The sequence below is a fragment of the Vicugna pacos genome, chromosome 3, assembly GCF_048564905.1.
Source record: "Vicugna pacos chromosome 3, VicPac4, whole genome shotgun sequence".
Classification (NCBI taxonomy): Eukaryota; Metazoa; Chordata; class Mammalia; order Artiodactyla; family Camelidae; genus Vicugna; species Vicugna pacos.
The window spans coordinates 95453490-95479806 of record NC_132989.1 but is presented as its reverse complement, the minus strand read 5'-3'; the positions used below and the strand labels follow the sequence as shown (position 1 = coordinate 95479806).

The 26317-nt window shown below is 39.7% G+C and overlaps 1 long non-coding RNA gene across 4 annotated transcripts in view; it reads right to left on the bottom strand.

Annotated features, from left to right (window-relative positions):
* The window catches only part of LOC140689817 (uncharacterized), a 52313-nt gene that overhangs the window by 11224 nt on the left and 14772 nt on the right, over nt 1-26317 (bottom strand). For all 4 annotated transcript variants that reach the window (XR_012064953.1, XR_012064942.1, XR_012064946.1 and 1 more), the window contains exons 2-5: nt 16831-16954; nt 10531-10715; nt 3389-3500; nt 798-915 (exon numbers count right to left, since the gene is read on the bottom strand). This is a non-coding gene — a long non-coding RNA (uncharacterized lncRNA). The remainder of the gene's footprint in view (nt 1-797; nt 916-3388; nt 3501-10530; nt 10716-16830; nt 16955-26317) is intronic.

Below are 26317 nucleotides of genomic sequence, written 5' to 3'. Positions count from 1 at the left end.
CAGCAGGTCCTTGTTGTTTATCTGTTCTGTATATAGTAGTTTGTATCTGCTAATCCTGAACTCCCAATTTATCCCTCCCTACCCCATTCCCCTTTGGTAACCATAAGTTTGTTTCTATGTCTGCAAGTCTGATTCTGTTTTGTAAATAAGTTCAATTGTGTCATTTTTCCAGGTTCCACATTTAAGTGATAGCACATGATATCTGTTCTTCTCTGACTTACTTCACTTAATATGATAATCTCTAAGTCCATCCAAGTTGTTGCCAATGGTATTACTTCATACTCTTTATGGCTGAGTAGTATTCCACTGTGTGTGTGTGTGTGTGTGTGTGTGTGTGTGTGTGTACACCACATCTTCTTTATCCAGTCATCTGTTGATGGACATTTAGGTTTGGATGTCCATTTTTTCCTTCAATCATGTCTACATACTCTGGTCAAGGTGCCTCTTGCTGGGAGTCACCCAATCTCTCCATTGCCAAAATGCTCATTCTGGATTAAATATACACTCATCCTTTCTTCTGCAAAATGGCTTCTTGCCAGCTCCGCCTCAGGCCAGCCCTGGGATCCCATGTCCTGTTTAAGGCTTTTCTGCTCCCAAACCCTCAAATCTCTCCATTTTCAAGATCAAGACAATGAGCTGACTCTGTGAAGCCTGGTGGACTAAAGTCAGGACTCTTTAAACTCTTAGGATTCTGTGTCATTTGCATTTTAATGCATAAACCTCTGGGACCTGCCTGAACCCTTGTCATCATATTTAGAAGAGGGGGACTTGTAACCAAACTTTAGAAGCACAGTTACCTGAAATAGGAGCTTTGTGGTCATTTTTTTTTTTTCGAGACTCTGATGTCTCTGGATGCTTCTCCATGGGAAACCCAATCTCACATCTGGGACTCTAGTCTACACTCTACTGGAGCACCTGTAAGACACATTAAAGATCACTAATCCACACCTATTTTTCATATTCTTAGCCCTGGAGCAGCCTACTGGAAATGGTTTCCTGCAGCACTGTACACTCATTAAGACTGTATGCTCTGAGGCGTTGAATCCTGGCTGCGTGACCAAGTTAAGAAGTTAAACAAGTTACTTAACTTCTCAGTTTACTGTCTCGGGATAGTACAGTATTTGTTTCAGGCATTTGTTTATTAGTTAATACATGCATGTTCTTAGAATGGTGCCTGGCACAAAGTAAATGCTCAAGAAATACTATTATAATTAGCCCACCCTGCCCTTCAAGGAAGGCCGAACTGCCCCAGTTACCCACTCCCTCTGCTGAACCTCCCCTGCACGGCCTGGTGCTGCTGCCATTGCCCCACCTTCTTCTGCCACCCTGGACAGTGACCTCCCGAAGACAAAAGCTCTATCTTAATCATCTTTATAATCTGCAGTGTCTGGCAATGAGCTCTGCATTTTGTAGGTGTACAATAGCTGTTTGTGGAATTCATCCTAGCAGAGAGAGAAGAGCAGGCAGTTCTGAATGACTTAGCAGAAGGCTTCACGACCTTTATTTTCAGAGAACCCAGAGGGAGCTAACCCTCTGGCCACATCCCTCGGGCACCTGGGACATTTTCTCATATGACTTTGACTTCTTTCCCGCTGTTAGGGGGGAGTGGTAAACCCTGCAGGGAAGGGGGTGCTGGAAGCAGCAGGAAGGGAGAGAACTGAGTCAGTTGAGTGGCTGATCTCCATCAGCAAGGCAGCCCATTCCATTGCTTTGTGTTCTGTGACCTTTTCAAGATGTCATTTTCCACAATTTTCCCAGCAAGAGCACCCTGCCTCCCCTAAACTTCCCTTAGTATTGTTGTACCACCCCGGAGTCTGTTGACCGCAGAGTTTTGTTTACAAATACTATGGTAACCCCAGGAGCTCTGGCAAATCTGAAATATCTTGCCAGCAAATAAAGCAAGGCTGGAACTATCAAAGCCCTCTGGGCTCCCAGCCTCTCTGATAGGGTATTAAAGACATCTGTTTTATGTTCCTGAGCAGCATTACACCATGATTTTCAGGGCATTTTTCTCCTTCAAAAGTCTCATATCTCTGTCCTAAGGAATATCTGAAAAACCCATTCTCCTTGCCAGTAACCGCATTAAAGTTTAGCCCCAGAGGGGATTCTCAGCTTTCTTTCTGATGCTCTGATTTTAATGGGACAGTACCTCAGATGTGATTTTTCATTGTGTCCCTATTGTATCCCTTTTCCTGCTTAGATTGGTTGCAGATCCTGATACAAGGATTCAAGGTTTTGGGGGTGGGGAGGCGACCCCAGGAAAGAGAAGGCAGAGAATGAACAGTGCATGATAGAGCCCATTTCTGCTGGGAATAACTCAAGTATAGACCTCTTGGGGGAAAAGGAGTCAGAACATGTGCCTGGAGGTTACCAAACCCAAGACTTGAGGGAGCTGAAGGATTTATACCCCAACTTTCACCAGTCGTTGATTAAGGACTGCTGGGTAGGGAGATGGGGCTAATCCACAGGTTCGTCTTACATGTCGAAATGGTGTGAGAGGTCTGATATTCCGATGTTAAGACCAGAGAGGTTACACACAGGGCACCCAGACAGGCCCTAGATTTCCCTCTTTGGTCCATTGCCCAGTTTGAGGGATTGTGCCATTTGCACTTGTGTATTTTGTTTTTCTTATCCAAGGCAGAACGGCCGTTGGTGAGATGCACATGAGATCTGTCCTTGACAGCAGTTCCTTTCCTACCACCTGTGGGTCACATTTGACTGCATGCGCAGAACCCATACGAGACTGGAAAGAGAATTAGGTCTTGCAAGCCCTCCACACCACAGATGTCTACCTTCTATTTCAAAGCTCTTTAAATTGTTGAAGATGAAGATCTTACCTTGCCACATCTTTGCTTCTTCAGATTGAATATCCCCAAATCCCTTTTACGTACAGTACAGGAACACCACCTGGTGTTTGTACACTGCTTTACTTCCTTAGGAATCACAGAAGGTGGTCATACCACAGTTGCCACTCACTCTAAGTCCTCCCATTCTCCGCCCCTCCATGGGCCCCTCCATCCCTGCTACTTTCTATAAGTTTGGGTCCTGCTGGTATAAGGAAGCATCGTCAAAATGCCTGCAGCTTAGGTAAATGTACCCTATTTTACTGCCAAAAACTGTGAAGAATCTGATATTTTACACTCCTTGCAAGCAAGCAAGATTAGCCTGCCACAGTTTCATGGATGCTGCCAGAAGAGAGAAAAGAGATTTTCTTACTCAAGGCACAGCAAACAGCAGAAACATCAGAGTATCTGTGTCGGTTCTCCAAGCCCACATCCCCACATGGCAATGAGAAGAGGGCCAAGTGACACCGGCACATGCAGTGGATTGCTTTACAGGAAAGTTTAGGGAAACTGAATCTTCTATCATGGCCAACAAGCAAACCTACCTAGACTTGGCTCCAACGGAAGACATCTTTCTTATATGAGACCATACACAAACTTGTCTTCTGCTCTAGAAGGAGATATTATCTCTATCTTCCAAGCTGTTTGCTACATAGACTTTGGAGAAGATAGTAAAACACAAAGGTTAGTTAGTAAAAAAAAACAAAGGTTAGTTAGTAAATAAACAAAAGTCAGTTAGTCAGAAACATAAGAATTGGATCATTATCTCTCAACATTTACATAATAGGCTTATAAGTACAGGTTAGAACATTAATTTTTATAAACAGGACTCTAATTTCCAGTTAACTTCCATTCTTTTTTCAGAGGTGCTTCATTTGCATTTTGGGAAATGGCACCTTTTATTTTTGCTCACAGGTTCTAGCCATCAGTCTCTATCAAGTCCCCTAAGGAAGGAAATGCACAAACACTTCAAACGTAATAGTGGAGTTCCTACTTAAATAAGCAGTGAGTTTTAAAAAAAAATTTAAGTAAAGGATTGTAGAACTTCCACTGTGAGCTAAGGTGAAGTGATATGGACCAAAAGTACTTTTCCACCTGAAATGACTAATAACTCCAGACAAAATATATGAAACATTGGTTTCCAGGACACTGAACACAGACAATGAACACCAGAAGATGAAAAACAAAGTGAATCCTACAGTTTTCACAGCTTATTGCCTAGAGAAAGTTTCCAGAATGTGGAACAGGAATGAAAAATGGAGGTGGAGCTGGCATTGTCCCCAAGTTGAGGAGCTGGAGCTGAGGGTCTAAGGAGGCCACCGTGGGTACAGCTCACACAGGAGAAAACTGGGAAGAGCAAGGCTTCATGGAGAGCTCTGAATACCTGCAGACGGTCCACCAGGTCTTTAGTTGAGTGCTGAGCAGTATTTGTGTGTGAGGAAATGACTCAAGGCAGGGAGGAACACCCAACGAGATTAGAGGAAACAATACTCAAAGATCACACAATGCCAAAACACAGCTCCTGGTTCCACGATCCAGGGGAGAAAACCTCATAAGTCATGGTTTTCAGGTAGCACATATTCAAGGGTTTTACTAAAAACTGTTCTGGTCCTGCCTAACAAAATGTAAAGCAAGACCCAAGAGGATCGCACTGTTATATTAGTAAACTTTGTGACACTATAGTAGAAACTATTCACAATGACACTATAATAGAAAAAAGACTGAAAAAACCATGAATAGAGCATCAGTGAGACATGGGACAACTTCAAGTGGCCTGATATATGTGGAGTGAGAGTTTCTGAGGTAGGAAGAGGAAATAATAATCTATAATAATAAAAAATAATGGTCAGAAATTTAATGAAAACTGTAAACTCACAGATCTAAGAAATTCAACAAAATCCAAGTATAAGAAACTAACCAAAGTACATCATAATGAGACTGCATAAAACCGATGATAAAGAGAGAATCTTAAACATGTAGAAAGGTCATTGTGTGACCTTTACAAACTTATGGACAAAACAAGGTCATTATGTGCAAAAAAATAAAGATAAGAATTACAGCAGACTTCTAGTGAAACAAATGCAAGTCAAAAGGGTCTAGAGCAACATATTAAAGTACTGAAACAGAATTCTATACATGGCAAAAACATCTTTTTAAAAAATCTAAAATAAGGATTTTTTTCAGAGATACAAAACCTGAATTAGTACATTACCAGCAGACATTCACTATGAGAAATATCAAATGAAGTACTTCAGGCAGATAGAAAATTGTACCAGATGGAAATCTCAATATACACATGGACATAAATAAAGAGCACCAGAAAGTCTAACTATGTAAATATAAATGTTTTCCCTTATTATTTAAATCTCTTAATGATAATCAACTGTAAAGAAAAAAACGTGTTGTGAAGTTTATAATGTATATAAAAGTAAAATTTAGAACAACAATAGCACAAAGGTCAGAAGGAAGAAATGGAGACATTCTAATATTGATATGAAGCGGTATAATATCACATGAATGTATATTGTGATAAGTTAAAAATGTTAGCTCTAAACCACAAAGCAACCACTACAAAATACAACAGATTTATGACTAATTACCTGAAACTAGAGATAAAATAGAATCATAAAAAAGTACTTAATCCAAAAGAAAGGTATGCTATGGCCTGAATGAATCCTCGGCAAATTCCTGTGTTGAAATCCCAATGCCCAAGTTGATGGCATCAGGAGGTGGGGCCTTTGAGAAGTGATGAGGTCATGAAAAACCCCTCACCACCAATGGGATTAGTGCTTTTACAGAAGTGGAGACTCCAGAGATATCCCCATCCACTTCTACTGCGTGAGGATGCAACAAGAAGTCTACAGCTGGGAAGAGGACCTTCACTGGACCATCCAGGCACCCTGATTTCAGACTTCCAGCCTCCAGAACCATGAAAAACAAATTTCTGTTGTTTATAACCTACCCAATCTGTGGTGTTTTTTTATAGCAGCCCAAACGGACTAAGGGGAAAAAGAAGAAAAAGAGAACAAAGAATAGACGAAACAAACAGCAAGCACAAAGCAAAGGGAAGATTTAAACCCAACTATATCAACAGTCGTACTGAATGTAAGGAAAAAAATGGGTTAAATGTGAAAAGATGGTATAGTAGGCTGAATAATGCTCCCCCCACCCAAAGATATCCATGTCCTAATCCCTAGAAACTGGAAATACGTTACTTTACATGCCAAAAGGGATCTTGCAGATGTGATTAAGTTAAGGATCTTGAGATGGGGAGATTATCCAGGTGGACCCAATGTTATCACAAGGACCTCATAAGAGAGAAGTAGGAGGGTCAGAGTCAGAGAAAGCTGTGCGACAATGGAAGCATAGATACCTAAGGGGCTGTAATGATCCTATGCTGTTGAATTTAAGGGTGGAGGAAGAGGCCATGAACTAGAGAAGCAAGAAAAGGCAATGTAAAGACTTCTCCCCTAGAGCCTCCAGAAGGAACCAACCCTGATGACGCCCTGACTTTAGCCCAGTCGTTTTTAAAATTTAAAAAAGATTTTAGCCCAGACTGATTTTGGACTTCTAATCTCTAGAACCGTAAGGTAAATCTGTATTATTTTAAGCTGCAAAATGTGTGGTAATTTGTTACAGCAGCAATAGGAAACTAATACAGATGGGCAAAGATATACTCTGTAACCCTAATCAAAATAAAGCTAGTATGGCTATTTTAATATCAGACACTAGTTTCAGAATAAAGACTACTGCCAAGGACAGAGAAGTTCATTGCATAATGATAAAGAAGTCAGTTCATCTAGAGGACATGACAATTCCAAAAACATATGTATCTAGTAACAGAACTTCAAAAACGCATGAAACAAAAACTGATAGGACTTCAGAACAAATTTTCCAAATCCATAATCATATGTGCAGATTCCAATGTCTATTTTTTAATAACTGACAGGAAATCAGTTAAGATATAGACATCGTAAATACTATTTATCAGCTTGACCTAATTGGTATTTCTAGAACACTCTACACAACAACAGAATATACATTCTTTTCAAGTGCATAAAGAACATAGACCTATTCTGAGCAATAAAACAAATCTGGGTCAATTTAAGAGGATTCATATCATGCAAAGTATTTCTCTGACCACAGTGGAATTAAATTAGAAATTAATAACAGATAGCTAGAAAATCCCCAAATATTTGGAAAGCAAGTAATATACACTTTTGGACAGCTTTATTTAGGTATAATTGACAAGAAAACACATATATTTAAGATGTATTAAGTAATACAATTCTAAATAACCCAGGGGCAAAAAAAAAAAAAAACAGAAAGAAATTAAATTTTTAAATTAAAAACAAAACAAAAAAAAACACATCAAAATGTGTGGAATGCAGTAAAGCAGTACTTAGAGATAAATAGATAGCAGTAACTACCCATATTAGGAAGAAGTTCTCAAATTTATGACTTCAGCTTCCACCGTAAGAAATTTTTAAAAGAAAAGCAAATTAAACCAAGGAATTAAAATAAAGCAGAAGGAAAGAAGTAATAAATATCAGAGCAAAAGTTAATGAATAGAAAACAGAAAAACAATAGAGAAATCAATGAAACCAAAAGCTGCTTGCCTGAGATCAACAAAACTAAAGAACATTGTATGCAGAATAATCAGGGCAGGGGGAGGAACAACAGAGAAAACAAAAATTAATAATATTAGGAATAACACAGGTGACTGCACCTTAAATTTTACAGACATTAAAAGAATAAAAACAAAATTATGAGCAACTTTATGCCAATAAATTTAAAACTTAAATAAAATGGACCCATTGTTTGAAAGATACAAACTAATAAAGTTCACTCGACACAGGTGAATCTCAAAATAATTATGCTGAGTGAAGAAGCCAGGCCCCCAAAAGTACATACATATGATTTATATACTTTTCTAGAAGAAGAAAATGAATCTACTATGAGAGAAAGCAGATCTGGGATTGTCTGGGGAGTAGGGTGAGGGGTGCAAGGCAGGCAGGAGATGAGGAGAAGGATGAATTACAAAAGGAGCAAGAGGAAGATTTTGGAGGAGATGAATATGCTCTTTACCCTGATTGTGATGATGACTCCGTGGGTGTGTACGTATTTGTAGACTTAACAAATTGCACAGTCTGAGTACATGTTGTTCATTTTATGTCAAGTGGTAGGCCAGTTTTATCAATGAAACCGTTTTTTTGCATTAGAATTATTGTTCTATCAATCTGTTCTAAAAATCAGCACTAGGTCTGACGGTTTTTAAAGCCTGAATTTGAAGGACCATCCAGCTATTTGAGACCCACTTGAAAAAAGGAGATCTGTGCCTACGGTGCTGCACATTTATCCTGAAGAGAAATCAGGGAGGAAGGCCCGGTGGTGGAAAGAGGCGCGGTGATGGGTAATGAGCTTTGCTGAAGCAACCGAAGTGCTACCAACACAAAACCCACTTCACTTGTCCACCCTCTCCCCAGGCAACACGCAGGGTACAAAGTAAGTGAAACCCATTTTCTTTACTCCTGGCCTGACATAGATATTCCCTGGCCTGAAGCAGGAGAGCGTGTTCCAGCTAGCTTGCTGGTTACACCATCCCGGCCAGGCCACACGCTCAGCAAGCTCGATTCCAAGACCCTGCGTCCTGGCTCAGCCCCCAAGGGCATTGCTCCGGACCTTGCTATAGGCAGGCCAAAGATTTGCATTTTTGTAGCTGGGGGACTTTACGCAGGGGGATCAGTCCGGGTGTCTGCAGCACACAGTGAAGTTTTTGTTTGATCTATTAAGGCAATTGAGATGTTGTAACTCATTTGCAACTGGTTTGATTTTACTCCAAAAGTATTTCCCTCCAGCATAGACTTGGCTTATGCGTCCTGGAAATCAAGAGAACTGTATGTGGGTAAAAAGTAATGAGGTCCGGTGGGTGACAAGAAAGGAACTCAAGGTCTCTCTGCACATGAATATTTTAATTACTGTAGAAGTCACACCTCCCTCCATCCGCTGGTCAGCCGGTGGCATTTCCTTCCACTGGGGCGGGGAGCCGAGCTGCTGGGAATGTTGCTGGGGCTCTCAGAAATGCCACCACGGTTGCCACTGGCAATCCTTTATTGTGCAATGCCCTTTCTCAGGGAGATGAATACAAGCTGTATATACCGAATGTCAATCAAACACTCGGCAACCACCGGTCTCATTAAGTAGAAACTGAAAGGACCCAAGGAAAAAATAAATGCCACTGAATCTGGAGTTCAGGGGACAACGGAGCAAGGGAAAGGAGCTTCCTGCAATGCGGGGGCCACTTCCAGGCAGAAACCTGAAGCCGGGTGCAATGCATTCTCCTCCCTCCCAAGGGGGAAGGCTACTCTAAATTCCATCTCTTTGTCAACCCGTTTCATCAGTAAAACGCCTCATCTGGGAGCCACAGGCAGAAGGACTTGCCAAGGGTAAAGGTCTCCCGTGCTGGACAGCACAGCACTTGTTTCTCTTAAAACAGAAGATGCATCTGTGGAAAGGATGGTGTACCTGGGTTTTTCTAAGCTAGATCTGCCTTGTAGGGGAGGAAAAATCATTTTCCCTCTACCCTTCTGAGTTCGTAGCTGAGCCCCCTGTAATAAAAGACTGATTAACAAGAGAAAAACAAGTTTATTGGCCTGTATACCTCCTGTATTCATGGGAGATGCCCAGGGGAAATAAGTAACTCAGAGAGGTGGCTTTAGACTTTAGGATTAAATACCACCTTAATCGGGAAGGGGGAGAGGGATGTAGACCCCTTAGGGAAGAGTAAATCGTTTGGGTAAAAGACGAATGGGCCCTTAGAAGAATATGTAGGAGGCAGGATAGTTTGTGACAAAGTGTGTCTGGCTGCAGCATCAATTTCAAGTCTCCTCTGCTGTGATAAAAGTCAGTCTTCCCTGGCTGACGAAACTCCCAGGGAGGGGAGATGACAGTTGAGTTCCTTTTGGAGCAGATAAGGGGAGACTGGGGAAAGCCTCGTTGCTAGTTTTCAAAAGCCTACAGCTCAAAATAATCAATATGCCAAAGCGGCATATTTTAGGGTGGCAACTCCTGAACTCCCACAGTCACACTTTAGGGTGTCACGTTCTGCCGCCCTTCAACCTTGAATTAATAGTGAAACATCATGCAAGTTGCTTTACCTCCTTGGGACTCCGTCTATCCATCTGTAAAATAAGAAGATTGCACTCTGGTTTTCAAGCTAGATGGTTTCACAATCAAAGGATAAAATCCACTTTGCCTGTTCTCTGCAATTCAGAGCTCATAAAAAAAAAATCAGTCAGAATCCAGCAGAAAATAAAAATTGCTCGCTAAGGAGAGCCATTCTACTTGGATTTGTTTTTGCTGCATTTTACCTTTTGTGTCATATACTTGGCACATACTGACAAACAAAACAATCGATCTGAATTACAAGTAGCCAAAATTGCAAGGGCAGAAATGATTTAATAAGAAAAACTTCTCTTGGCCTTGTGCCCAAAAATACTTCTTTCTGTGTAAAGTTTTCAGACTTTGAGTAGAAAGAAAGAAATTCCTATTTTGAATGTTTCGTGCAGCTTTCGGGACTTGGTCCTACACAGATTATCTTAACATATACTGTTATTGCTTCTATTTGTCTGGCCTTAATTCCTTATTATAAAATGAGGCAAATATCATACAGCAAAATGTCACTTACCCGGCGTCGTGGAGGTTCCATCAGTCAATGCTCTTAGCTGCACATCAAAGAAGCCAGGCTAGCTAGCTTGGGCTGAAGAGGAATGTCTTTCTTTAAGGATATCACTGTGGGAAGGATTTTTCACCTGTGACCTTGTGATCAGGGACAGTATCCAAATCATACCATCAGACTTCCGCTGCTGCTACCTGGGTAAACCAAGTCAGAGGAACATCAGCTGGCCTTTTCTTTATTTTTTCCATTTTCATTGAGCTATAATTGACACACGACACTATCTAAGTTTAAGGGTACAACATAATGATTCGACACATGTATATACACTGAAAGGATTATTGCGATAGTCTTATTGAACATCCATCCCCTCACATAGTTGCAATATTTTTTCTTATGATGAGAACATTTAAGATCACAGCCACATACAAATATACAAAACAGTGTTGTTAACTACAGTCATCATGCTGTATCTTACCTCCTCGGAATTAATCAGTCTTGTAACTGAAAGTTTTTACCTTTTGACCAACTTCTCCCAAGTGCTTATCAAAGACAGAGGACAGACTCCTATAGGCCAACTTGACCTCAAGTCTCAGGAACCTGTCTGGGGAGCTGGGCAGCTAGTCCAGGGCAAGGAGGGCAGATCATGGGACAGACAGTCAGCAAGGTGGAGCTAATTGGGTGTGGGACAGAGCAGATCTGCCATAAATGGCTGGTGTAAGGAATAGCCGAGCATGGAGGAATACAGAGCCAACAGAAAAGGCATAAAGATGAAAGATCAGAGCCAACTTTAGGACAGACAACACAGACAGTGGAGAAGTCCACGAGAGCATCACTTATTAACAACCAACTGACATGCACTGCAGTCCCACGGGCTGCTCCCTCTTGGTGCGACTGTGTTAAACAGGCTTTCCCCATTAATAACAGGTTTGGTTCCCATAAGGTCAGGCTCCTAAATTCATCCTCAACCCACATGTCTGCATCAGAGGAGAATCTTATCTCCCAGCCTGAGCTGGACTCCAGTGGCACTCCATGCCCCAGCTGTATTATATCCAACTTAGTGGCCAAACTCTAGGCTCTCTTCTCGCTTCAGTTAAGGTCTCACAGCTTCCACCTGCATGCTCAGGCTTGCTCTAGGCTGGACCACTTCTAGCCTTAGACAGAAAGATTTTCAAGAGATTTGGCTTAGTGAATTACGTTGCCCCAGCCAAGCCCGTGAGATGATCCATGCTTTGTGGAGCTGGAAGCAGATACAACTTCAGGAGTTCTTCTTAGTAAAAATGATGCAAATCAATGAATACAAAATTAGGTATAAGGCCTGGGAGGGAGCCTGAGCAGGTAAAGATGCCTTCATTAACTTCATGATAAGTCTACCCCTGCTCAAGTAGAACACACAACAAACAGTTTCAATTTCTTCCTTTTCTTCATTCCCCCTATAGCGCATCCATCAGTAAGACCTGTGGCTCTATATGCAAAGTATATCTCATATGTGCCTGCAATTCCACATTCCACCACTACCTCCTAGGTCAAGCTTCAGGCATCCCTCCACTCCTTACTGGTCTTCTGGCCACCACTTTTGTTAATTTTCCACAGAGAGAGTTCTTTTTAAAATGTAAGCTTGATATGTCTCTCACTTACTTAAAATGCTCCAAAGTTTTTCAACTGTTCTTAAAATGAGATCCAAATCCATTACTACGACCAGCTCTATGACTGACCCTTGCTTTTATTTCCAAATTCATTTCTACCACTCCCCCTCTTCCCTTTCTCACTCTATGTATTGGTCTCTTTTCTGGTCCTCATTCCCCGTGCTGTTCCAGCTGTCTGGGATGCTCTGACCCATGGCTGACTGCTTCTTGTCACTCAGGTATCAAGTCCAGTATCTCCTTCTGTATCAGTTCTCTATTGCTGCTGTAATAAATGACCACAAACTTTGTGGTTCAAACAATACAAATATATTACAACAGCATTACACTCTGGAAATCAGAAGTCCAAAATGGATCTCACTGGGCTAAAACCAAGGTCTTGGTATGGCTGTGTTCCCTCCGGAAGCTCCCAGGAAAAATACATTTTGTTGACTTTTCCAGCTTCTGGCCCCTTTTCTCTATCTTCAAAGCTGGCAATAGTGTGAAGTCCTTATATAGTATCACTTTGACCTCGTCTTCTTTTTTTTATTGAAGTATAGTTAATTTACAATATTGTGTTAGTTTTAGGTGTATAGCAAAGTGATTCAGTTATACATATATTTTTTAAGATTCTTTTCCATTATAGGTTATTACAAGATAGTGAATATAGTTCACTGTGCCATATAGTAAATCCTTGTCGTTTATCTCTTTTAAATATAATGGTGGGTATCTGTTAATCCTATACTCCTAATTTATCCCTCCCCACCCTCTCTTAACTCACAGGTGGAAGGCAAGAGGTACATGTGCTAGCCAGAACTCTGTTCCCTTCTGCTTCCATCTTTCTTTTTTAAAAACCTATGTGATGACCTTAGATTCATCCAGGTAATCCAGAACAATCTCCCAATCTTAATCTACCTGCAGGCTTAATCTCTCTATGTCATTTAAGGAAACATATTCACAGTCTCTGAATCACAGGGCCATTGTGGGGGATCCTTATTCTGTCCACCACATGTCCTCGGGCTCCCAAACTACCTGCTGTGATGTAGCTAACAGTCCTCACCACCACCCCAGTTACTCTTGATTCTCTTCAGACCACTTACTATTTTCAGAGATAATTTCATCCCATCTTTTGCCTGCTTCCCCTTAAGAGGTGAGCAACATGAGGGCAGGGGCCTTTCCATTTATCACTTCTGTGGTAGAATGCTTACTTCAACACATAATAGGGACTCTATAAGCATGGAATGGATAAACGAAAGAATTAGAAATATGAGGTTTTTAAATCATTATTAAAATGGTCACTAGTAAAACTGCTTGTGGGCATGGTCAGTATTTTCACTTTCTCTTTCTTAGAATCTCTTAATGGAAGATGCACTTATTTTTAGGAAGAAAAATGTGTATGAAGTACATGAATTCAATCATTAAAATGTAATTAAATAACTGAAAAAAAGAATTATAAGATTTGTTTTTAGTAATAATAAAGTACTAGTAATAATATCAAACAGATGAGCACTTCACATATGCTTTCTTATGCAAACTTTTATGGCTTAGGTTTTGGAATCAGAGCTAGGATGGAATCCAGACTCGTGGACTCCCAGGTGTGTAACCTTGAGCAAGTTACTTCACCTCACTGGGCCTCAGCTTCCTCATCAACAAAATGCATATAGTAATAGAACTTACCTCAGGGTCTTTATAAAGATTAAACGAGATGCTCCAAGTACTTGGAGTGCCTTGCACAGCTAGCTAGTTTTATTATCATTCCTTTTTTTGCAGATGAGAAAACTCAGGCCCAGCTATCATGGGGTAGAGCTGGGAATCTCGTCCTGATCTATCTGACGACAAAATCCATGGTCATGTCAGCTACTGTCTGTCCACACTGTCCTGCTGGAATAACGGTCCTGAGTTTGACCCGTGGAAAAGGGCAGAGTTTGTGTCCAGGGCTCTAGGGATGATTCAACTGAAATATAAAACATTCCTAAGGACAGACCATTATTAGGGCACAAAAAAGACTCAATACACTTTTTAAAAGATTGCAATTATCAAAGTATCTTCTCCTACCACAATGGAATGAAGCTAGAAACCAATAATAGAAGGAAAACTGGAAAATTCAAAAATATGTGGTGAGAGGAGGGTAGAGCTCAGTGGTAGAGTGCATGCTTAGCATGCACAAGGTCCTGGGTTCAATCCCCAGTACCTCCATTTATATATGTATTTATTTATAATACCTATTTATATATAATCCCTTAATTTCCATATATCCATATAGAGAGAAAGAAATTAAGTGACACACTTTTAAACAACCAATACGTCAAAGAAAAAGTCACAAAGAAAATCAGAAAATACTTTGAGATGAATGCAAATGAAAACATAAGATGCCAAAATTTGTGGAATGCACTGAAAACAGCACTCAGAGGGAAACGTACCCCTTTAAGTGCCGACACTAAAAAAGAAGAAAAATCCCAAATCAATAACTTTACACCTTGAGTAGCTTGGGGGGAAAAGAGGAGCAAAGGAGCAAATTAAACCCAAAACGAGCCAAAGAAGGAAATAATAAAAATGACAGTAGAAATAAGTGAAATGGAGAATAGGAAAATCAATGAAAGCAAGAGCTGCTTCTTTGAAAAGATCAACAAAGTTGACAAACTGTTAGCTAGACTTATCAATAAAAGAGAGAAGACACACACCCTTCTTTTCAGAGCCCACAGAAACATGGATTAAAAGTACCACCAAAGAATCAAAGTGTAGCCTGGAGGGAAGTCACAAACTTGTCTCAGATAAGAGGTGTTTTAATTTGGATTTTCCCCCAAAGCAGTCCTTGAGATAAGTATTTGTATGTAAGTGGTGAATATAAAAAGTGATTCCAGGAAGCACAAGGGAGGAAGTAGGGAACGGTCAAGAGGGAAAGAAGAAAGGCCAGTAAAGGGGGAGCAATGGTATTGATCAGGTTATGGCTATGGGAAACTGAGGCTCAGGATTCTGGGACCTTCTGACAAATCACATGGAATGCACCTCAGAATTGTCCCACTGGAGAACAGAAAGACTAGGGCATTGAGAGTATCAACTCCTTCCTCCCCTGCCCACAGTTGCAGGTAAACTCTAGCGGGTCAGAGGGAAATAGGGAATGCTATCAACAGCATCTGCTACAGGCATCCTTAGCAGTGCCCAGGTCTCCTCATGCCCCACTCTGATTCCAGTCCCTTAGTGATGCTTAAATGTGAAAAGCTGTGAAGACTTAAACATAAGATAAGACACCATAAGCCTCCTAGAAGAGAACATAGGCAAAACATCTTCTGATACAAATCATAGCACTGTTCTCCTAGGGCCATCTACCCAGGCAATAGAAGTAAAAGCAAAAATAAACAAATGAGATCTAACTAAACTTACAAGATTTTGCACAGCAAAGGAAACTAAACAAAGTGAAAAGACAACCTACGGAATGGAAGAAAATATTTGCCAATGATGCAACTGACAAGGGCCTAATTTCCAGAATATACAAACAGCTCATATAACTCAATAACAAAATAACAAACAACCCAATAAAAAAAATGGGCAGAAGACCTAAACTAACGTTTCTCCAATGAAAACATACAAAGGGCCAATAGGCACATGAAAAAATACTCAATATCAATAACTATCAGAGAAATGCAAATCAAAATTATGAGGTATCACCTCACACTGGTGAGAATGGCCATCATTCAAAAACCCACAAATGATAAATATTGGAGAGGGTGACGAGAAAAGAGAACCCTCCTACACTGTTGGTGGGAATGTAGTTTGGTGCAGCCATTCTGGAAAATAGTATGGAGGTTCCTTAAAAAACTAAAAATAGACTTACCATATGATCCAGCAATCCCACTCCTGGGCATATATCCAGAGGAAACTCTAACTGGAAAAGATACATGCACCCTCATGTTCATAGCATCACTAATTACAAGAGTCAAGACGTGGAAGCAACCTAAACATCCATTGACAGACAAATGGATGAGGAAATTGTGGTATATATTTATACAATGGAATACACTCAGCCATAAAAAAAGAATGAAATAACGCCATTTGCAGCAACATGGATGATGGACCTGGAGATTGTCATACTAAATAAGTCAGAAAGAGAAAGAAAAATACAATATAATATCACTAAAAAAAAATCACACAAATGAACTTATTTCAAAACAGAAACAGACTCAGACAGAGAAAACAAACTTATGGTTACTAGGGTGGAAAAGAGAAGGTGGAGAAATAAATTTGGAGTTTGGGATTTAAAGATACACACTACTACATATAAAATAGATAAACAACTAGGTCCTACTGTATAGCACAGAGAACTATATTCAATATCTTGTAGTAACCTACAATGAAAAAGAATATGAAAAGGAATATATATATAGGTATAACTGAATCACTATGCTGTATACCAGAAATTAACATACCAGAAGCCGACTATATTTCAATTAAAAAGAAAAGAAACGAAATGAAACTATCCCCAAGGGGAAAAAAAAAGGGTGAAAGCTGAAGTCCCTGCTGCTTTAGCCAAAAGGATTGATGGGGAGACCTGAAGCCCCTTTGGCTTCGGCTAAACTCAAAGTAACTGATTTTATTTCCTTCTTCCCCTCTCATCCATTCTGATTTTATCTCACACTCAGTCAGAACACTTGCTATCTAGGTTGCTTTCCTTTGAGTTAATGCAGACTTTTACCTCTGCGGTGCCTGAGTTCCTGGTTACCTTGATCTCATCAGTTCTTAGTTGCTGAAACTGCCCTTCTATCAGGCACAGAATTATCAAAGGCTCCTCCGTGGATTCACTGAGTTCGAGACTACACCTGTTGTAAGCAAAATGTTAGATTCTCATGATTATCAGGATTGATTATCCCCACCAGTAAATTAACTTTTTTTAGCCTGATAATCTATTGACATGCAATTCCATAAATGGCCCTGCAACAGTCTTAACTTTAGCTTCAGTGGAATCCTAATTGTGTCCCTTGGTAGAAATGTTACACATCTCTGCCCTCCTCCCCACCTCCAGGGATCAGGATCTTTAATTCTGAAGACTCAAAAGTTTTAGGAATAGAAAACAAAAATTTCCTAATTAGGACAGTGAGGGTGAGGGTGAGAGGCATCAGTTCAACTTCCACCCTCTGGTTCCACCCCTGAATTTTAACCAACAAAGACAAAGCACTGTATTATAGCCTACTGGAGACACAGCACTATATAACACACCTTTACCTTTAAATATGTTATTCTCCAAGCAAGACCTTTATCTGTATCTTTAAGAGGGCATTCCAACTTTTTATCTCGCCAGCAGCTTCCCAGGTGATGCAATATTTGGTAAGATCAATAAATTCTGTGGTCATTGCTCACTGTTACACCTCCTTACGGTAAAGTAAATACCTGGGTGCCTTGATCCAAGGCAACATTAGACAGGATCCTTTAATGGTAAATCAGAAATTCCACCTTCAGTTAGTGGTGCTGGCCAAGACATCATGGCAGAGACAGCAAACTCCTATTTGGAATACTTATCAATCTCAGGTACAAAGAACTACTTTTCTTCCAGCATGGAAGGGGTCCAGTGTAATCAACTTGCCATCAGGTAACTGGTTAGTCTCCTTGAATGATAGTATCAAACTAAGTGCTCAACAGTGTTTTCTGTGCTTACATGTTGGACGTTGTGTAATAGCAATTACTAGATCAGCCTCGGTGAGAGAGAGCTCATGTTGTTGGACCCATACCGAGTCTCCATACTTGACACCATTGCTGCACTGTTCATGGACCCACTGTGCAAGCATGAGGGTGGCTGAAAACAGAGAGAGCTGATCTCTAATGGCTGAGTTATCAGATCCACTTGTCCAGTATCTTTTCCATGGTTGATACTCTCCAATGAGGATTTATTCACTGACTCTCATCCCCTATCAGTTAAGAGTTTCCCCCAGGAGCATAATTCCACCCATACTTCTGGAGTGTGCTTGCACACCATCAAGCAAATTCCCATGGTACCAAAGAAGGCCTTCAGGCAGTAAAGGGGAGAAATGCAGGTGCTTGAGAAGAGAAGCTGTCGACATGCCAGGAACTGTCTGCAGCTGCAGGTATACTCAGGTGAGTGAAGGTAATAGGGGATCGGGTACTAAAAGCATCTGCTATAAATGGGAAATGTGTCAAGGCTCATGCTATATTACAAAAAACAGAGGTTTGGACAAAAGCTTTCCAGGCATAAGCAAGATTAAAAGAAACTAAATTGAAGGTATATACAGGTACAGTGAAAAGAAGATAAAGAAATACAGCATGCAAAAATAAATGAAGGACAAGAGTGGAATAGACCTCAAGGAACAGAAGCAGATTCTCTTAGAATGTGTACTACAGAAGAATTTAACAAGAATATTACTTCAATAAAATAAGAGTGCAAAGGCAAGATGGTATAACAAGATGGCAATGGAAAAGAAGGTGGAGAATGAAAAAAAAAGGCACATTAAGAATACAAAAACATTGTAAACTGACTATACCTCAATAAAAAACTTTTTTTAAAGAATACAAAAAAATACTTACCATTTATATCAATAAGTAATCTAGATCCAGCAAGGGATAAAATAGATATGACTGAAGATTAAATTCATGATATAGAAATAAAAAGAGTGAATATATAAGAAAAAGAAATGAAATGAACGAAGCCAATATAATAGACATAAAAGACAAAGACAGTTAAACCTAAACATAGTTATTTCCTTGAAGAAAAAAAAATGATATTCAAAGATATCTAATCATATAAAATTCCCCTGAAATAAAGAAGGCTCAGACTCTGTAAACTTGAACATGCACAGTACATACCAAGTAAAATTGATGATAACATAACATCGTGACATAGTTTGGTTAAACTACTGATCTCCAGAAATAAAGGTATCTATATGTGTACTATATTCCATAATAAAACATGTAAGTTAAAAATTAATAAAGACATCCAGATAGGAGAATAAAGTCATAAAGAAGGGCAAAGAAGTCATAAACAAGTCAGGATGATCACAGGCTCGTCCACAGGAAATTTAATTCCAGAAGACACTGGAATCATGTGTACCATGATATGAAGAAATGAAAAGGTCCAAAGATAGTACTCAGACAAGTTGTCAAGTATGGAAACGACAGGAAGAAAACCACAAACATGAAAAATCTCAGGCTCCTTTTTTAAGGCACATTTTCAAAGAAACTATCTGATGGTGAAATCTAACATGCAAGCAAGGAATCAAAACAAAGAGTTAAGGAATTTGAAATGGGGTAATCAATGTAAAAGAATTAGTGATGGGCCCCAAATATATTTAAAGTAGCTCTCAGCAACCAGATAAATACATTTTGTTCCTGAGTAAAAAAGAAATATTGATTGAACAATTAAACAAAATTCAGCAAGGATGCAGTCAGCTGAAAACACTACAAACCAATTTGACCTAACTAATATCTATAGGACACCAAATCCAGCAATAGCAGAATACATACTCTTTTCGGTGCATGTGGAATGTTTATGAAGAAAGGCCATGTACTAGGCCATAAAATAAATCTCAATAAAATGAACAGTACTAAAATCATACAGAAAAAATCTGTGATATATTAGAAATCAGTAGAAACCAGTTAAGGGAGATATCTGAAAAACACCCAAATGTTTGGAATTAACAGTATATTTCTAAATGCATGGGTAAAAGAATAAATCACAATAGAAATTAGAAAATATTTTTAACTGAATAAAAATGAAAAAGCAACATAAAATTGTCAGATGAAGCTGAAACAGTCTTAGAAGGAAATCTAGACAATTTTAGTCGTTTAAATTTTTAAAAAGTTTAAAGTCAATAAGCAAAGCTTTGACTTTAAAGCCAAGAAAAAGAAAAAATTAAAGCCAAAGTAGAAGAAAAAACATTAGAGTTAGGAGCATAATTAGTGATGCTGCAAAGAGAAAAATCAGTAAGAACAAAGGCTATTTCTTTGAAAGAGTAAAATTGATAACCCTCTAGCTAGACACACAGCCATTAAAATGCTAATAAGGAAATATTACAAACAATTTTAATCTCATAAATTTGACAAAATGAATGAAATGAAAAAATACACAAATCATTGAAACTTAGCCAAGAAAAAGTATAGAAGTGTAAGTTGGTGTGGCCACTATGGAAAACAGTATGGTGATTCCTCAAAATATTAAAAGCAGATCTACCATGTGATCCAGCAATTCCACCTCTGGGTATTTATTCAAAGGAAATGAAAATACTAACTGAAAAGACATCTGCACCCCCATATTCATTGCAGCGTTATTTACAACAGTCAAGACATGAAAGCAACCTAAGTGTCTGTCGATGAATGAATGGATAAAGGAAATGTGGTGTATATACAAAATGGAATATTATTCAGCCATAAAAAAGAAGTAATTCTTGCCATTTGTGACTGCATGGTTGGATCTTGAGGGCATCGTGCTAAGTGAAACAAGTCAGACAGAGAAAGAAAAATATCCTATGATCTCACTCATATGTGGAATCTAAAATAAATAAGTAAAAAATAACTCATAGATACAGAGAACAGATTGGTGGTTGCCAGAGGCAGAGAGTGGAGGGTAGGTGAAGTGAGTGAAGGTGATCAAAAGCTACAAACTTCCAATTATAAAATAAATAAATCCTGGGATGTAATGTACAGCATGGTGACTATAGTTAGTAATACTGTGTTGTCTATTTGAAAGTTGCCAAGACAGCAAATCTTAAAAGTTCTCATAACAAAGAAAAAAAAAATGTGTAACTATGTGTGGTGATGGATGTTAACTAGAATTACTGTGATGATCATTTCCCAATGTGTACAAATACTGCATCATCATGTTACATACCCAATACTAAAATACCAAAATATAGCAATAAAAATAAATAAGTAAATAAAGAGATAGCTATCCTACAAGGTATCTTCTCTGACCACAACAGGATGAAGCTAGAAATCAGTAACAGAAGGAAAATTGGAAAATTCACAAATTTGTAGAAGTTAAACAACACTCTCTTAAACAACCAATGTATTAAAGAAGAAATCAAAAAGGAAATTAGGAATACTTAGAGATGAATAAAAACAAATACACAATACACCAAAATTTATGGAACACAGTGAAACAGTACACAAAAGGAAATTTATAGTTATAACCACTGACATTGAGAAATAAGAAAGATCTCAAAAAAAAAAAACAAAACCCTAACTTTACAATTTAAGCAACTAGAAAAATAACAAAGACCAAAAACTCCACAACACTGGATTTGGCAACACCAAAGGTGCAGGTAACAAGAGGATAAATAGACAAACTGGACTTCATGAAAATTAAAAACTTTTATGTATCTGAAGATACTATCAACAGAGTGAAAAAGCAACCCACAGAATGGGAGAAAATATTTGCAAATCATATCAAATAAGGGTAATATCCAAAATATACAGAGGACTCCTAAAACTCAACAACAGTAAAGCAAACAACTCAATTTAAAAATTAGCAAGGGACGTGAACAGATAGTTCTCCAAAGAAGATATACAACTAACAGACATATGAAAAGATACTCAATGTCACTAATCATTGGAGAAACACAAATCAAAACTGCAATGAGATACCAGCTCACACCCATTAGGATGGTTACTATCAAAAAACCTAAAAATAAATGAGAGGATGTGGATAACTGGACCCTCACTGCTGGTGAGATGTAAACTGGTACAGTGCTATGGAAAACAGAATGGCAGCTCCTTAAAAAATCACCCATAGAATTACTGTGTGATCCAGCAGTTCCACTTCGGGGTATACACCCAAAAGAACGAAAAGCAGAGTCTTAAAGAGATATTTGTACACCCATCTTCATAGCAGCGTTATTCACAATAACTAAAATGTGGAAGCAACCCAACCAAATGCCCATCAACAAATAAATAGATAAGCAAAATGTAGTCAACACATACGATGGAATATTTTTCAGTCTTGAAAAGGAAGGAAATTCTGACACAGGCTACAACATGGATGAACCTTGAGGACGTTAATGCTAAGTGAATTAAGCCAGTCATTAAAAAAGAAAAAACTGTACGATTTCACTTATGTGAGGTACTTGGTCAAAATCAGAGAGACAGAATGTAGAATTGTAGTTGCCAGGGGCAGAGGGGAGGGGTGAATGGGGAGATACTGTTTAACAGAGTTTCAGTTTTACAAGATGAAAAGAGTTCTGCAAATGGATGGTGGTGATGGTTGCACACCGTTCTGAATGTATTTAATACCACTGAACTTTACACTTCAAAACAAGATGATACATTTATGTTATGTATATTTAATCACAATAACCAATTTGGAAGAAAAAAATGGTGTTTGAGTGGCAACTGGGAAAATCAGATCATGGAATGGATAAATGATGGTATCAGTAAATTACAGTTAACTTTATTAGTATAATAATGATATTATGGGTAGGGGAAATGTTCTTATCTTTTAGAGCTGAGTGCTGATATACTTAAAGGTGAAGTGTCGCAATGTCTGAAATGAAGTTGTGAATGATTTAGCAAGAAATAAAAGATAGGTGAACAGATAGGTGATAGGAAAAAAACAGATGAAGTAAATGTGTCAAAACAGTAACAAGAGTAGGATATGATTATTATTACGCACATCAAAGAAATCTGGATTTTCTAAAGGATTCTAAGAAGCAGAATTGATACACCAACACTTGCTAATACCTCAGTGGCCCAGCATCATTTGGAAACAAACTAGTTCGTGTCATAAACTTTCCTGATAACTGAAAATTCTCACTGCCAACCCAGTGATTACACTGTAGTTAATACAGGGATGAACTCAACCGCTTCAGGCTCTCACACTTTGCTAAAGTTAGATCTGCCTTTTGTTGCCCTGTAGGTTGTTCCTTTTTTCTATCAGAGTCACCTCTCTCTAGCAGCATCCCACCTCTGTGTCTCCAATTTACTTCCACTCTACTGGAGCATAGAAGCCAGATGACCATGCTTGTTGAATTGTACCCCAAATAACAACCTGGGGAAATGCTGGGTCATCTTCCTTAGTTGTCCATGTGCTATGACTTTGGAAGGTCTAATGGCTCTTAAAAATGATTCTTGCTTGGTAGGGCTGCCTAGGAAAAGCTCAACATTCATTCACTCATTCATTCATTCAACAAACAGTTATCATGCACCTCCACACTCCATTTGGTCTTCCAGACACTGGACGTACAGGAGTAAACAGAGCAGACCCCCAGTCCTTTGCATGCACAGAGTTTAAAATCTAGTTGGGCAAAGGGATATTGTGAGGAAAGCTTCAAAAATATCATGAGAGCATGAAACAGGGGAATTAATTTATATCGATGACTCAGGATTCCAATTTCAAAAAGAAAAAAAAAAAACCCTACCTTTCAAAGAGACAACTTAGCAGCCAAGAAACCATAAGAGTCCTATTAGAGGCATGAGTCAGAAGCTCTTCAGGGAATGAGCTGTTTCTGGCAGCGGGGGCCTGTTCTGGAAGCAGGTCCGGTCCCGTGCGCGGCCTTACTCTCTGGGGCTACAAGAGACCTGCTCCCAACCCCTTCACGTTCTTCCCATCCCTCCATCCCCTCAGCTGCCCTTCAGGCTGAGTCTGCACCAAGCTCTTGTGCTCCAGGAGAAGGAGGCGAATTCAGTAGCCGAGGGGATTGAATTTGCATCCATATCTGGCAGCACCAGGCAGGAGAAAGGTGCTCTGACTCGTGGTTTCTCCTCCAAGGGGTTTCGGGAATCAGCCAGGGAGGCTTGCTTTCAAAGAATAAAATGAAGGAATATAGAGCCGGCTCCATTAGTTTCAAATTTGAAAAGACAGCTAACAAAAAGAAGTGCGAACATTTCCATGAGGGGAGTATTACAGTTGCTTATAGAAACATCGAGTTCTTAATTGAGTTTAGGAAGACCTGAACCAGTATTTCTATTCTTCTTTCCTTACAGTTCGAACTTGTGTGCCAGCAAAGTGAAAGGTCCTACTGCCCCCACCCCTGCGCCTCCCCAAACCTCCCACTTTGTGTTTGCTGGTGAAAAAAATACAAGCAGTTGGCCACCTCTAACAACTCTTGACAATAAGCAGAACAATGGGCTAAATGATTTTAAAATGAAAAAAAAAAAAAAGAACTTTTTTGGAAAAACATTTAACAAGCTAATGGGGTTTCTGACGTGTTCCAAAAAGAGAAGCATGAAAAAGAACGGCCTCTCTGCTTCCTATTCAAGCAGGAACTCAAGATATCAAGTCCCAAACCAGGGCCCCCCAGAGCAGTAGGATGAGGTCACAGCTGATCACATGAGTCGACCTTATCCAAGAAAACTCTTTGAAGGTATCCCTTCTGGTGACTGAACAGATTGTCCCCTGAGGTTGAAGCAAACACAGATAAAAACACTCGGGAAAAGCCACTGCGCATGGCACGGGCATGATAAAATGCCTGCTGATTTCAGCTACTGACTGCAGGCTTTGAACCATTTTCCCTTAACTCATTCCTACACTCACCCTAAGCTCCAGAACCTTCAATCATGAAGAAGACGCTGCTAGGTGTCAAATGAGTTGGCTTAGCATGAAAATGATACAAAGGCTTCCTTCTACTTCATAAGAACCCAGGAGTTGAAAACGTATATATAATCAGAAACTCTTAAACTCTCCATCCATCAGAATAATCTTCCTAAAAAAATCACTTTCACTATCCAATGCTCAGAAGCCCGCAGTGTCCCTACACATGGGATACAAATGCTTTATCAATAGCCTTGCTGACATGAGCCTTGTCTTGAACCATAAGCACTCTGTTCATCGGAGGCCAGTTGTGACACTTCCCCACTGACGTGCATCTTGTTAATTTCCTCACCTGTGCCTGAGCACAGACTATCTTCTCTGCAAGGTGGACCTGCCCATCCCGACTTACACCGCAACTTGAACTTGAGTCTTGTCTTTTTCATGCAGCCCTCTCTTCCACAATTGACAAACACTTGATTTCTACTCAGTTTTTCATGCGTATCTTTACCGCAGGGAGCTGGGAACCTCTAAGCCCCAAGTAACACCAAGGTCATGGGGTCTGTGACCTAACAACCTGTAGAAAATGAGTTGCCTGAAAACTTGTCCAGGCTCCTGAGTAAGAAGGAGGGGACGGTGTTCACTCATATCCAGTCTTCTTACCCTTCCTAGGATCTGCGGACATAGAGACCATTGAAGAAGCTGGGGCTGCACGGGTGTGAAAGAAGTGGTCTGTGAGTTCCCTCCCTCCTCACCCATCCTCCTCGGCCCGTCTCTGAAAAGTTTCCATAGAGATAATGATGCAATGTCCACCTTTCCACCTGTGTCTCCTTCCATGAGGGGTTCTGGCCTTGGTAGTGTCTTTCACACTAACTCACATCCACCCCATACACGTTTATACTTTCAAGTTTTTGCCCTCATTCTTCTGGGTACTTGGAAAATCCCTGCCCTCCTTTTCTATCTGGTAAATATCTCCCCTGCCTTTTCAGGTTCCAGCTCAAATGGAACTCTTCTCCACCTTCTCTTTACTGAACTCTTAGACACTATTAACTACTCTCTCTTCCCTAGTCCCAAGTTATGCTATCTTCACTCTGTGTTAGAGCTTATCAGTTGCGTATAGTCAATGGTTAACACACATGTCACTCCCAGCCCTGGGAGAGAAGGGCTGTCTTATTTAATCTTTATATCCCCAGTTCCTCACCACCTGCCAAGAACATTGTTTCTGTTCTGTTAAAACATGGGACTGAATGTGAATAGCCTAGAGGCTCTTGGAATGGACCCACATGCACACCGTCCCACACAGGTGGAAGTCCAGCCTGGGGTGCTATTCTGCTACGTCTGACGCTTGCTAGTGGCCCCTCCAACACTCCCATGTCCACTGCCTGTTTCTTCTTCTAATCCCAACTCTGACACTTGCTTCTGGTTATGCTTCCTCTGAAGGCTCCACTGCAGGCTCCCTTTCTCTACCTTTATTTTTTGGAACACTCTCCGCACAAGCCTAAGAACTTGCCTGCTACCTCTGAGCCTTGGTATCCTCATCTGACAAAACTTACTGGTGGCACTATTGTAAGAGAAATATGAGATTTGTATGTAAAAAGTGTTTTGTACTGAACTATCAAACAATAGTGCACATAAAATAAATTTTAATTGTGTATTTCAAGGTAAAATATTTCTAATCAAAAATAGTAATGATTTAAAAAAAACCTCACAGAAT